At 39.1% G+C, this 14,326-nt stretch overlaps 1 long non-coding RNA gene across 13 annotated transcripts; it reads left to right on the top strand.

The window, feature by feature from the left end:
• The first annotated feature begins 921 nt into the window (after positions 1-921).
• On the top strand, positions 922-14,115 carry LOC127344297 (uncharacterized). 13 transcript variants are annotated; one of them, XR_007877914.2, is made up of 17 exons: positions 922-1,312; positions 2,138-2,209; positions 2,339-2,435; positions 2,526-3,040; positions 3,126-3,365; positions 3,507-3,552; positions 3,630-3,756; positions 3,932-5,697; positions 5,848-7,393; positions 7,879-8,045; positions 9,312-9,505; positions 9,677-9,821; positions 10,579-10,703; positions 11,837-11,965; positions 12,213-12,276; positions 12,396-12,543; positions 12,660-14,115. It is a non-coding gene; the product is annotated as an uncharacterized lncRNA (long non-coding RNA). The 13 variants fall into 13 exon arrangements; XR_007877907.2 differs by lacking the exon at positions 12,213-12,276 and having other exon boundaries at positions 12,660-12,792; positions 13,394-14,115; XR_007877916.2 differs by lacking the exon at positions 12,213-12,276 and having other exon boundaries at positions 12,660-12,792; positions 13,638-14,115.
• Positions 14,116-14,326: the final 211 nt, after the last annotated feature.

Consider the following 14,326-nt stretch of genomic DNA (forward strand, 5'->3'; position numbering starts at 1 on the left):
AACACTAGTTGATCCGTGATGAAAATGTAGGAGCTCATGAACATATGTACATACGCGCGAAGAATGGAAGAGTACGTGTATTTGGTAGATAGGGAAATGCATGTGCTTAAGGGTGGGTTGAATATGTTGCACGGTGGAGAACCAACCTGTAATTGAATGGTTAGGAGGGCACAGTGGAACTTCCAGTACACTAGAGTTCAAAATCTAGGTTTGTTTCTTTAGTGTCTCATAAAAGCGGAATATTATTCAATGAAGACGATGTTCCAGTTGACAACGAGGTAGCGTTGCGTATTGTTTGACAATTGACACGACGTCATTTCGAGGTTTGTTGCAACAAAAATAATCTAGCATAGTGTTGCGTATTGTTTGACACGATGCCATTTCGAAAAAATAAGTTGGCTAGATCTACTCCTCATGCATCCATAGGTACAATGAAGGAAAGACACAAATTACTCAAACTGTCACAATGAAAAGTATCATACACTAGTATCATATACTAGTTTATGATACTACCTCCACAATGCATAGTATCATAAGATAGTATCATAGAATCATCACATTTAAATTTTGTAGAATCTCAATGTAAATTTGTGTACTTCATACATGATGTGTTTGCTATTAAGTTTTATAGTTTTACGTGCTATGATACGGTATCATATTATGATACCACTCACATCTCTTACCTCATTAATTGGTGAGCTATACATCATATTTTTGCTAACATGACACAAATTATGATACTTCTATTGTGCCTAGTCTCCGGAAATCTGGTCTGCTGATGCCGTAATAACCAATGCATTAATTAAGGAAAGCTTGCAGAAAATTTGGACTAAAATAAATGCATTGCGCGAAAGAGGGCGTCGCTTGGGGTGAATAAACAGCCTCCTTGATACCTGTATCCAGCAGATCACGCAAGCAAATCACCCAATGCAGGCAAAGCAAAAAAGAAACGGAAAGGAACACAAAATCACGCAAGAAAATTACCCAACGCCCGACTCCCTCCATTCTCGTTCTCTCTGCCAGCGCCGCGTTGGGTTGAGGGCCGCTCGCCGCCGCTCCGTCTGTATCCCCTCCCACCGCCGGTCCTCCGGCTCCTCCTCCGGTTGATTCCCTCACTAGCGCCGCATCCACACATGCCTCCAATAGCAGACCATAGCATCTTATCCACACGCAGATCCTCCGCGCGCGTGCGTCACGAGGACGTCAAGTCCCTGCCGCCGTTGGCAGGCGGCTCCACCCCAGCAACATCCCCTCGGATTCGCCCCGTTCGTCCCCTCCAGCGTGCTCGCCCGCAGGAAACATGGCCTAGCTGGTGAGCCCTCTCTCGCCCCTCGTATTTGGAAGTTGTGTAGGGTTGCAGCACGAACCGATCTTGCAGGACGTTGCGCTGTTTTGCAATTGGACGCCGAGTGCCGCCGGCTGTAGGTTCAGGAGGTGTACTAGATGTGCTGTAGGATTGCAATATTGTTGTTCAGATTCAAAATTTCAGATTTGGACCACCGTTTTGTTGTCTACATCTTCTATCTTGTAATAATGATGCAGCTACTAGACTTGCTTGTAAGTTTGACGAAATATTGGGAATTTTTATGTCCAGAACCGTATGAAAAGTTTATATCTCGCCTCTTAAATCTTAGGATTTGATAATGCTTCAGTAGTGTTTGATCAGTTCTATGGCCACTATGTTATGCCGTGATAATGTTTGATCAAAATTCAACAATTTTCATCAAAGAATTCATCTGCAAAAGTCATTCTGAAATGTGTATGGTACTGTTCACCATGAACTACTGTAACTTTCCTTTTAGCCTATAGTTGTTTTGGGACGCCGCGGCTATAGCCTATAGCCGGCTATTTAAAACCGTGGATCAGACATGCCAACGCCCACATGATCGGGAGCATGGCATAACTTCAAGTATATATAGCATTTATTTGTATTACATCAGTGTTGGAGCTATGTGCAAGAAGTCAAGAATGCAAGTTCAGATGCTTATGCAAAAAATAAATTATTTGAGTATCTACAAATGGTGAATCACAACTCTGCTAGTAATCCCATTTTGTGAAAAATGTTATATCTGGACACACTACATAAGTAGCGTAAACACCTTTAGTGACTTCTCCTTTTATTTCTAAAAATGTGCAGCTTATGTACATCAAGGCCGGTAGAGATAAGGATTGTCTGCCTAGAGTTGGCCAGTGGAACATGATGAACAAGGTAATAATACTACATCGAATAGCTTTAATAATGGAACAGTTTTGGCCTCTGTTTACTGTATCTCGAATATATGCACTGTATTTACTCTATCTCAAGGCTTATTGTTCATTTTTATTTGTTCTTATGTAGAAAATAGGCAATGGTGGTAATGTCAGGAGCTGCATGTGTGTCAACTTCGACCGAAACGTGCAAGATAGTGTGGCTACCGAATTATGCCTCAGGAATGGCAAGTATCCCTGAGATGCCTTTTGCACATTGTACATGACATTTTCTTTCCTTTTATTCACAACAGTAACAACATTACTGTCAATTGTAGGACTTATCTCTAGAGCCTGTTCTACCGTGTGTCCGGGCCAGGTGAGTGAGCTCTGAAAGCTAGGTTCCACGATGCGATGACCATAGTCAGGCCGCAGCACAAGGAGCTCGAACTGCTCATCGGAATACTTACTGATAATAATGGCTCGTTCTATAGTATCTAAATTTTCAATCATAACAGTTTCTGCACTAATAGACTTGAGGTTCAGACTGAATGCTCATGGATACGATGCCTGTATCTATCGGGTGAACTGAAGCGCATCTACGAGATCGACCTCGTGCTGAGATATCCCACTATTGATCTCGTCGACACCACTCCACACGATGTGTTTGCAAAACAAAAAAAACATTTCTGCAACTATTTCTCCTGCATGTTGTGGCCTCCTAGGATTGGCCTGAGGTGACCAAGTATGTTGGCCTGGTCTCTGCTCAAGTTCACAGTCAAGAGTTGATAGAGGATCTGAAAAATGTCACCCATGATCCTCAGAGAGGAAGCATGCATGGTTGCATGATCAGGTATCCCTCAGTTCCTCAAGTCCCCCTTTTTCTATCCTACTTTCTGGCACAAGTCATGTAAACACTTTGTGGCATGCATCTACAGGGAGATTCTCATACCCTTCTAAAGATCAACCGGAGAAAAGCCTGAGCGGATACTGTTCTATATGTATGCTTCATGGAAGAAACTTACACTCATTCTTTAAGCCAAATGTTGTTTTGTCAGAAGAAATACCCGCAGTAAGGTGGCAAATCACTTGAAATCCTAGACAGTTTTAATGGAATCGACTAGTTAGTCTTGATTTTTTACCGAGTCAAGGCGACATTGGTTGAGTTTTATTTTATGGTGAGAGCATAATACATGTTTATTTTCTGATCATGAGCTTCTTTTGAAAATTTGTAAACATGTACCCAGCGTACTATACTTATATTGATATACATACTTGAGTTATTGAGCATCGGGACTAAAGGTGTCTGTCTTTCACAGGGATGATTTCAGTGAAGGCCAGATCTACCGAGTTCTATTCTAAAAGGTAACGAACAAACAATTATCCCAATTTTGTTTTGGATTTTACACAATCCCTTCTGATCCGATTCATACGTGTCTCAGGCATGCGTGTCGCTGGAAGCGAACTACCAGCCTCAGGTCACGTTCATCATAGTGCCACCACACCAGGCTTTTGCGCACAACCACAACGATCAGAATTTGGTCGACCGCAGCGGCAACATCCTTCCAAGTGAGTGCTGTCATGCCAATAGAATTGCATATATAGGAGCAGTTTCACGACACACACCCATTTATTTATATTTATTACGAGTACTATCATTTATTTATAGGGAACCAGCTAATTATCATCCTACTTAATGCCTTGAGCTGCATATTAATAACACAAAAAATGTTTTTTCCTATAGCTGATTGTTAATTGACGGGAGCAGTGGCCTCAGGGAGGATGTCCTGCACCAGATGCTACAGTAGCGCGAGGAGCTGAAGCAGGTCGAGATTGACATCCGCCCACCCACAAATCATTTGGGTGCAGGTCACTGGGCAGGTTCGGGAAGCCTGGCAACGTGCATTTTTTTGCGGCTGAATAGCAATAGTTAGCTCTTGTGTTGAAAATCCTCCAAGCATGCCACCCACAGATCAACATCCGCCCACCCACAGATCAATGTTGTCATGCTTTCATTGAAAATTCTCCAGGCTTGAAATGTTCACTTTAGGTAGGTACGCTGCCATTACTTGCTGGCAACCGAGCAAGCAATAGTTAGCTCTTTTGTTTCTCATTGATTCAGTATCATGCATACTTGATGCCTTGTTGTGACTTCTTTCTATTCAATTCTTTTTGCCTATTTTTTTTGGAATTTTTTCTTTTAAATTGTTGGTACTGATGTTTCAGAGTTTACATTGTGTGATCTATTCGTTTATTCAAATATATCAACCGCCCTTTTCTTATATTGGTTACAACTTTATTTCATTTGAAAAATATTCTATCTTTTGCCCAATACTAGTAGCACTGCTGTTATAGGCAGCAGTAGCACCACATGTAACAATTTGTAGGTATTACTACTATTATGGCAATTTTTCCTTTTTCTGAAATTACTTGCCTTTCCAAGACAGTAATTCAGCTAGTCACCATACCGAATTTTCTCCCAAGTTTTGTTTAAACATCTTAATGTTTTATCTTACTATTTGGAAGTTAGTTTGTGTATTTCTGTAGCTGAATCTTGGTAATTACATGGCTAAAGAATACCAAGCATGGGAAACTTTTCAAATAGCCTCTTTTTGTCTCCGAGGTTTAGGTAGATTTTGGGTTTCTTTTCTTTTTTCCTCTATGTGAGCTCTATGATATTGTGGTTATATTTCATCTAGGCTTAGTTGTTAGAGGTTCTTATGCTACTATTTATGGTAAGCGTAAGCCACTGTGATCGACTGGTTTTGTGTTGTTGGTCTAAGTTTGCTACTATTTGTTATGAACACAACTAGTTGTTACTTTTTGGTCCTGATCAAGTCTTGCTTAGGGAGTTACTAGCTAGAACCGAGCAAAGGTCCCCTTTTTCTCATTGATTCGATATCATGCATAATTGATGCATACATGGATGGCGGTGATTTAGTTCTTTTTGTATTCAATTCCTTTTGTCCAAATCAATGGAAACTGGTCATGTATACTTGTTGGTACAATGTTTTAAAATTGGTTATTCATTCATAATTTTTAATTTCTCCCTGTATCCCGTTTGTAAGTAAGATCACCATGCACATCGGGATGCTCGCAATCTCATGTATTTGCGTTTGCATATTTAGTGTACATAATACTCTTGTCAGGTGGTTGTATCATGTTTATTTCATAAAAATGGAGCTTTTTCCATTCTGGTATTTTAACAATGCATTGTTACTAACACTGGAGTTATGTACCGCTCTTTTGAATCACTCGAGCTTGTGGAAAATTAATGATTTTTTCATTGGTATTCAACATTGATTTGTATGACATAATTATATAGCATCTCTCCCTGTATCCTTCGTACAAGTATGGTCTTCTTGCCTATTTCGATCCTGTTAGCTCATTTGTATTGGATAGGTATTTGGAAAGATAAAGGAGTTGAAGGAATCAATTGACGTGGGATTGGCTCATTGTGACAATATACTTAAATCTATTGCATCGAAGTTTGTGCATTGGAACCATGTGGTGAGCTTCTACTGCTTGTTCCTTCATTTGATGAGCTATTTTTCTTTAATCTAAAAATGTTGCATGTAGTTTGGTTGTTATTTTAGTGGCATGTGGTAGTAGTATTATTTTTTTCCGTCATAAATTGTTAATTAGAGCTCAATCTTCCAGAAAATGACATGAAAAATAAATTTACCACACTTTAAACAAGTTGAGTGCCGACGTGATGAAGAAATTCTTAGTTGGTGAGGGATGGAATCCAGTTTTTGCAGCTAGTCAGGTAATAAAATTTACTCTCAGCCTGATGCCTAATTATGTGCCTGCCACCCGGATTCTCTGGTTTTTCTGTGTGGGTCGCATGATTTTACAACATATATTTGCACGCTTAGGATGCGCTCTAGCATGCTACACTTGAGAGTAAATCTCAAGTGGGCTCAATTTTTCAAGTTCTTAATACAAAAGAATCTCCTTCAACATATTTTTTAGACAAACAAATTTACTTCAGCCTTCCAGGGAGCTGTTGATGCTTATGGGTATGTTCTCGAGAGTACAATGTTATTCTATAGTTGATATACTACTTTTTTTTTACTATCTTTGTTCTTGTGGATTTGAAAAACTCCATGGGCCCCCACTAGATTATTGTTCTGAAACATGCATTGGGCTAGTTGTCTCTCTTGGGCAATAACAATAAAGCCTTTTGTCCCAACTCCCAAGCAAGTTATCTCTCTTGGTCATGTATTTTCTGTTCTTCAATATATTTTTCTGTGTAAGCATGTTTAGCACTTGAAAAAATCTTATGCATATTCACCAAAGAAGCGTTGGTATTTTCCGTTAGAAATTGTGTGTTTTACGTTTGTGTTTTTCGGGAGAATGTGTTTTACAATATAACAGATTTTTTTGCAGCTTTTTCTACGTGCCTAGAATCATATTAGTTCATTTCCTTTGAATTAAACAAAAATGAAATGCTTATTTGAAATGAATAAGGGGTCTTCATGTTACTTGGGTTCGTGTCAAATATCTTAAGTTTTGTAAGCGCTAACTTTTCCTTACGTCGGGTGCATGGTAGCCAAGTATCAAGAAGCAAATCCTGGTGTATTTACTATTGTCACGTTTCCTTTCTTATTTGCTGTTATGTTTGGAGATTCGGGTGATGGAATTTACTTATTACTTGCAACACTCTTATCTCATAATCCGGGAGAAGAACTTTGCTTCACAGGTTTGCTCACTAGTCTTTTACAATTTGGTAAGCAACTGAGCATGCCTGAGCATGCCTGTGGATAGTTTTTTTTAATGAGATGCACTACTTAAATTGCTCTACTTTCTAAATGTTACATGTCACTGGAGGTTCCTGGAAATAACACCAACATTAAGAATGCATTTTGAAGAAGGAAAATAAGGAAATGAATGCTGGAAGAACATCTTGCATCTTTAATCTCGATTAAAACATTATTACTTAATTGATGTTGTATAGTTGAAACAATTTTATTGGTCATCCTTAATATATTTAATGTTCTTACCTGTAGGTTCAGATGATGTAGTGGCAACGATTTTTTTAACAGCCCAGAATTCGTCAAGCATAAATCAAAGAAGCATGTACCAAATTAGGCTTTGTGGGACAACTTGACTTATCAGCTTGAAAGCTTCATCACCATACATTCCTTTCAGCAATGGGATACAAACAATCTTAGTATTGGGAAGTGTCGACAAGGAGAAACATGTAACCAGCCCAATCAAATTTCTTCTTGCACCATAACGTGTAATCTTTGATTTCAACAGTGTTATGGAAAATTATATAGAAATTCTTCACTGTGACAAATTCCATTGACATGTCTGAAATGTACTTTCAATATCAGAACAAGATACTTTTCTGGCAATTCCAGTAGAGTTTGTTCATAAAAAACACCAGCTTACAGTGAAATCAATCATATGCTAACATCAACACTAAAACAGCATTTCACCAATTATAATTTACATAGTACAAATACAAGGTCACCATTTGAACGGGCACAGCTCACAATGTTTAGAACAGAAACATGACTTTGCCACTAAGATAGGAATTTAGACCTGTTTTGGTAATGTCCTACATATTCTTGTCATTTGCTTTATTACTTTCCACGAAGTTAATCATACATGGTGTGTGAGATTTATTACTTACTATGTTAGACACAAAAAATTAATTTGGTGTCATTACCATGTGTCAAGGCAGATGGTTTCGGAGATGCCTGCGCATGAGCATGTGAAAGGTGGAGATGGCATCGTCGTAGACGTAGCAGTAAGTCGCCGAGTTGCTGCTGCTGGCATCAACTATGCCCTGCTTCCCCTGCCTTCTTAAACTAAGATGTCTCTTATAGCTCAGCGTCCCTTGGAAGGTCTCACTTTATCTCTCTGTTGCTCCCTTTTTTTCCTTTTGTTCTGGAAGTGCAACCCATACCTGAACTGGAAGATGTAATAGTGTAGTTGTGACTGTTTCCTTTTGTTCTTGGCTTGCTTTTCTGTTTGTTGGTTAGACTTGTGATGCAACTGGATTGTGATCTAGTTCCTTTACCATGTTTGGTTGTGTGCACTTATATATATTTGATTGTTTGATTGCTGTGATGTGCCGTAGAATGTCCAAAAAAGGCAAAGGTCGAGGCAAAAATTTCTAAGAGTTAGCTAACTGCTAATTTTCTGTCTTAGTGAGCTGCTGCATTTTTTATGTTAACAAGGACGTTATCATCATGAAGTGATGGATCCATCACATGCACACATAAGGTAGCTAGTTTGTTTATCATGGTTGGCACATAGGTATGTTTTTACCTATAAATACCATCGCAAGGTTCTCACTATTCTTTACTTGTGTAAATGTAGTAGTGTAGTTGTCATTCTCCATCCAATCTAATAAGCATGCGCTGATTTAGACTCCCGATGCTTTGTCTTGATCATCTTAATTACATGCATCGAATGAATTTGTCGATTCATTTTCTGTAATGGTAGCAACATTTACAGATTGGTTAGTGCTAGCTGTAATTTGAGGAAATCTTGACCTTGTTATCTGTCTACTAGCCATGCCTCCGATAGACTCTAGGAAGATTGGTTACTAGCCATACCTCCGGTAGATTTAGGACCTGCTTCTTTGACTTTGATCTGAAAGAAAATATGGAGGACCTTGTTAAGTTGTTATCTCTCAGTGGAATATTTGCTACTGGTTGGGCTACCTGCACCGGTTCTTCTGCTGAAAAGATTACATATTGGCATTTGGAGTACACCTAGATCCTTTTTTTTTGTTTCTTGGGAGCAAAATTAACTCTAGTTGTTCATGTTCTGTGCACACTCCTAATATCCAAATGTAGAATAATAGCTAAAACTTTTGAACACACTAGCTGTGTAAAAATCTTGAAACGGTATTATGCTAATATTGGTAGCATTCTCTGGGTATGCTTTTTCACATAATAAATGAATTCTTGAACTAAAATTATGTTGGTTGTTGATCCATGTATTCTTGGTGTCTTTGTATGTATTGCGCCTAACTCTGTTGGGGTACTCAATACAAAGTTCAGCTATTATTTAGCATACCAAACACTGAACCGTCCATGAAATGGACTAGAAATCTTTAAACCAAATGTTATATTGATTCTATTTTATTCTATCTTGAGCAGCCAAACGAATGGATGGGTCAGACAAATCGGTGAAGATAATGCACAAGTTCTTGGAGCAGTATGCCTGCTAGTCCAACACCTTCTTCTCCTCTGTCGTCATGAAGGTCTTGTAACTATCAGAGTTGATGTTGCCACCCCCAACATTTTCTAGCTCATGCTGATGTTGATGGCCACCTCCCCAAACAGCTGCTCCTGTGAGCTCTCTCTCTCTATCCTATTCTTGCAAAATAAAGTTTCCTTTTGCGTAGGCAGTAGATAGAGTGTGCACGTATTGGTAGACGGAAATCCATTTCACTAAATCAAAACATGTCGTTTGTATAGACATGTCCATGTTTACTGCTCAATCTGCATGTTGTATGTCAAAGCTGCCAGGAGTCTGGCAATTTGAAGCAGGATGTGATGGGCAGCATCAATGCGGAGCAGTATATGTCTGTCGTTGCCCATGTGGAGCAGCAGGCCGGTAGCGAGGTGCTCCGGTCATGGTATTCATCCAAGAAGCAGTGGAAGAAGGTATATCCATCTCTCCCAATTGCTTAAATTTGATCTCATCCCTTCCATGAACACAATTTGAGTGAAACACACACAGTAGTTCAGATTGGTTGTGTGGGTAGTTTCCAGCCATTAGGACGGTGGGTCGGAAGGCATTCTGAAGATGATGACCTGCTGACGCTGGCACCTGAATCTGAATTCTTTTCTTGAAGAGAAGAAACAAACTTATATTTAATTTCTCATTATGAATGTTGAATGTTGACTGAGGGTGTGCTGCAACTCGGGACAAGATAGTTTACCACATATTGGTCTGTAGTAGGGCGCTTTTGACTCATTTTTGTTATAACCTGGAGTTGTGTTGTATATATTGATTTTTCGGATAAGGTATATAGCAGGAGCATTATCAACATGTTCAGTTCATGCATAGAATATCTAACTTAATTACTACGTTGTAGCAAGTTAGAGTGACTTTGTTGTATAATGTTGTATGCGCGCACATCGATCTAGATCCTACTTTGCTACAAGCTTATGAGGTACTATTTGTCAATGGATTAGTTTGTACTGGATCTTTATTTTGTTACTTTGGTTGCATATAGAAGTGGTCCAGTCTTAACATCATACATTCATACTATAATACATCAATGCAATGCATACTGATGGGACAGTGATGGCGGGACAAATTGGTTGATTAGTTATGCATTCTGGGGGTTTTATACCTTATATTTGCCTCACATATTGGTCTACAATTTTAACTTACCTTTTTTGAAATTACGTGTAGAGCCGTACGAGTTTGGCAAGGAATGTGGGGAGAGCTACACTGGTCCGGTGATGTCCGTGGGAGCGTGTGGAGCAATGGGATGGTAGCGAGGTTCCCTATCATCATCCATGAAGAGCTTGATGAAGGTATCGCCTTGGAAATTCATGCGAGTTCCCAGGCTGTTCGATTTTACGTGTTAATTTATATTTCCTAACCTATTGGGTAACACACGATCATTAGTATTTTCTTGCTTCATAGAAAGATTTGACATCTTTAACACAAGATATTCTGAAATTCACTGTCGAGTTTTGCCCTTTACCAACGCACCAGATTGTTTCATTTATTTATTACTATCAATAGTTATATTATGAAGCTCGCCGTCTGTTTGGATCATTCTTCTTGTGTAGTTTAGTAGTTGGCTGCTTACTAGCTGGTCGACGCATTTACTTTCCTTTGCTTGGGTGCTATGGACTTATTTGGAGTAAACAGCCTAAATAATTATTCATGTCCAGCAATCTGTTCTTTAATGTGCTTGTGGAACCTGCAAAGCCAAACCTTGAATCATCTAGAATGTTTCGCTTTGAGACATATACTTATTCTGCACTTCTTATTTATTGTGTTGTAACCATAGTTGTGGAGAAATGTTAATTATCTGCTATCAAGCAGCTGTGATTAAGTTTTTGTTATGAGACGTGTAACATGTTTCTGATTAATACATTCATATCTATAGAACCTAAATAGGTTACAAGTTAACTCACACATTGTTGTTGCTTGCCCTACTAAATGACTAGTTGTATGAAACAAATCTAGAAACTCCCGTTCAAGAATTAGTAAATTCTTGGGCATTGCCTGTGCTGTATGCATGTTCTTGAGTTCTTCCTCGTCTAAACTCGTTGTGCATACATGTTCCAGTAAATCATAGTTCTTTTTTTTGGCATATGTGTTGCTTAGGTCAGGCTAGTCTAGTTGTTTCCACCAAAATCATGGAAAATTAATAGTAATCAGACTAAACAATGTTGAAATGTCTAATGTTTGTTAAGTTCGGTTGTTTCCAGTAGAAATCTGGATGACATCTTGTGTTGTTTCTTTGAGTTGAGCACTTGCAGATTATTCCATTTTCAGAGTAAACAATGCCTAGATTTTACTCTGCAGTAGGCCTGATGCCTGACGTGTTCGATACTTGACAGTGTCAAGATCAGATGCAGTTATATTCTTGTGCAGAGGCGAAATTGATTGTTATGAAGTCTAAATAGTTTGTGTTTTGTCGTGTGTGTCACAGCGTGTAGTTCCAAGGTTGGAGTAAATGCCAGACAAACTTGCATACTGATCTGCCTCCACTTTGCACTCTGTATACTAACGCCGGGGACATCCACCACTCGGACGCCGGGCACAAGAACGACTACAACTCGTAGGTGCCTCTCGCTGCTATCCTGAAAATTGCTTCAACTTCGTATTTTAATTTGTATTTGCAATGTTCTGACCTGCTAGGCATTTCCATCTGATAAAAACGTCAAATTTTCATCTGATTATGAACAAGTGTTGATGTGGCATTTTCATCTGATAAAAACGTCAAATTTTTAAGTTGTTTGTAAAGAACAATGTTGTCCACGAACAATAAAATGATGTTTTTGATGGAAATAGCTTATGAATGATAGGCATCGATGGGAGAGGTATTCTACAGTTCAAAAAAAGTATGCTTGAGACGTGTCTTTACCATAGGTAGCGTGCTTACTGATCTAATATGATTAATTGTTATACTAGCTAGTATCCTGATCTTTGTATTTAAAATGCTACTTACTGGGGCTGTACTGACACTGTGTTGTTCTTCTTTCTTCAAGGGCAAGGAGGGGGAGGAGTAAATGGCAAGCAAGCTGGAACCAATAGCTGCACTAGTTAGAAACTGGAGAACCCGGGGACAACTGAGACGGACACCATGCCTTTGTCTCACCATATCTACTTAGTAGTGTCTCCCTTTTTGCTGCAATGGTAAGCTTCGTGTAGTTGTATTAGCCACTTTGAACCTCATGACTGCAATTGTGCATCTGCTGTGAAATCCCTGATCCACTAATTGTTCATTATTCGTTGTGTTCCATCTCTGTCAGTGTTGCTAGGTGGGTGTGGCCTCCCAGGCTTTGTCCTGTGCTGTTGGTGTTCTGCCTCAGCTGGCCCCTCGGCACCGGCTACTTAGTTGCTTCTCCCCTTTTTGCTGATATATTCATCATCAGTTGCGCAACGGTAAGCTTACTGTACCTTGTGAAAACCACTTTGATGATCCGAACCATGTTATATGTATTTGCTGCATGAACGCGTCTCAGCTTCCATCTTAACTCTGTAACATGTAGTTTGCAATATCATCTACTCAACTATCAATGTGTTTCCGCTTGAAGTTAGTAATGTCAGTATGTGTGTGGATCTTCTTGATTTGCTATTTGGTTCCAATCTGGAGGAGTTCGGTCAGTGGGGCGGGAAGTACAACTAGTTACTTGCAATTCCGGTTAAAGAAATTTTCGTTCCGGAACCTATCAAATGGTCACCTAGATGCTTATAAATACCTAACTAGGTTAAAGATTATAACCTATATGTCAGAGTTTACCAGTTTTGAGAAAATAAAGCTGCCAAATGTTGTTTTATATATTTGGTAACAGCAAAACTACAATATGCAGGAAATAAGTTTAGCATGGTCACCTTTTTTAACTGCCTAGCACTGCATTTGTATATTGTTTCCCCTATTTCTTTGTTTACTAGGATACATGTTTGAGTGAATCATAAAATGAAGACATTTGCTTTGCTTTTTTTTTAAACTTCACTTGATGTCCATTAAACGTTTGGTTTGAAGAGCCTGATGTGGCCAACACGGAACAGTTGGTTAGTAATTTAAAGATGAGACGTTGCATACTTGGAAGATTGCCTCTTCACAACTTGTTCCGATGTATGGTGGAAGACGGCTCACATAGATGAGGCTCATCCAGTGGGTGCAACCTCTGTTTCCTTGGCTCCTGCAATGGCGCCGTGTGCTCTACCAGGCAGATCGATTATATGTAGAACCTTGCATGTGGTGGATGTAACTATTTGCAATGCAGGACCATCACTAAGCCACTCTGTTCAGGGATGTGTGCCTGACAAATCAATATGATAGCTGAAGATCTAGTTGGCCAGGAGGTGAGGTGAACTGGGGAACATCTTTTGTTTTTTCGGGTGTGTTTCTGTGCACACAAGTCCCAAGTCTATATCCTCGTTGTAATTTTGCCTTGATGGAATAGTGAGTAGGTGATGTAGTTGTCAGACTTTGGAGGCATTAGATGTATGTAATATGGTAAAATTTTGTTGTTGATAGTTAAAAAGCTCTTGAAATTTTGTAGTACATTACATAGTGTGTCCAAATGTTGTATGTAAAAATGATGGAGAAAAATTACTACTGTCTCTCTTTGGTGTTGCTGTGAGTCAAAGGAAATTTTTGTGTATGTGGATTTGAAACCAGAGTATGTGTGTGTGTATGAGGATCATGCCAAATTGTGTAACACTCTTTGCTAATGCATATATTGACTACTTGGATTACAATATCTTTATTATTATAGAAAATTAAGGCCTGGTTTATCTTGAGGCTAGCTCCAGGAAAGCAAAACAAAGAAAATCAGAAAGTTTATTTTGCAAAAACAGAAAACAAGAAAGTTTGTAATACACCCTCGAGAAAGAGAGTGTAACAAAAGCTAGCGTGAAATCATGAAACGAAGAAAGTACTCCCTCTATACCGGTTTATTGGGCTTAATAG

Source organism: Lolium perenne, chromosome 3 (genome assembly GCF_019359855.2).
Source record: "Lolium perenne isolate Kyuss_39 chromosome 3, Kyuss_2.0, whole genome shotgun sequence".
NCBI classification, from domain to species: Eukaryota; Viridiplantae; Streptophyta; class Magnoliopsida; order Poales; family Poaceae; genus Lolium; species Lolium perenne.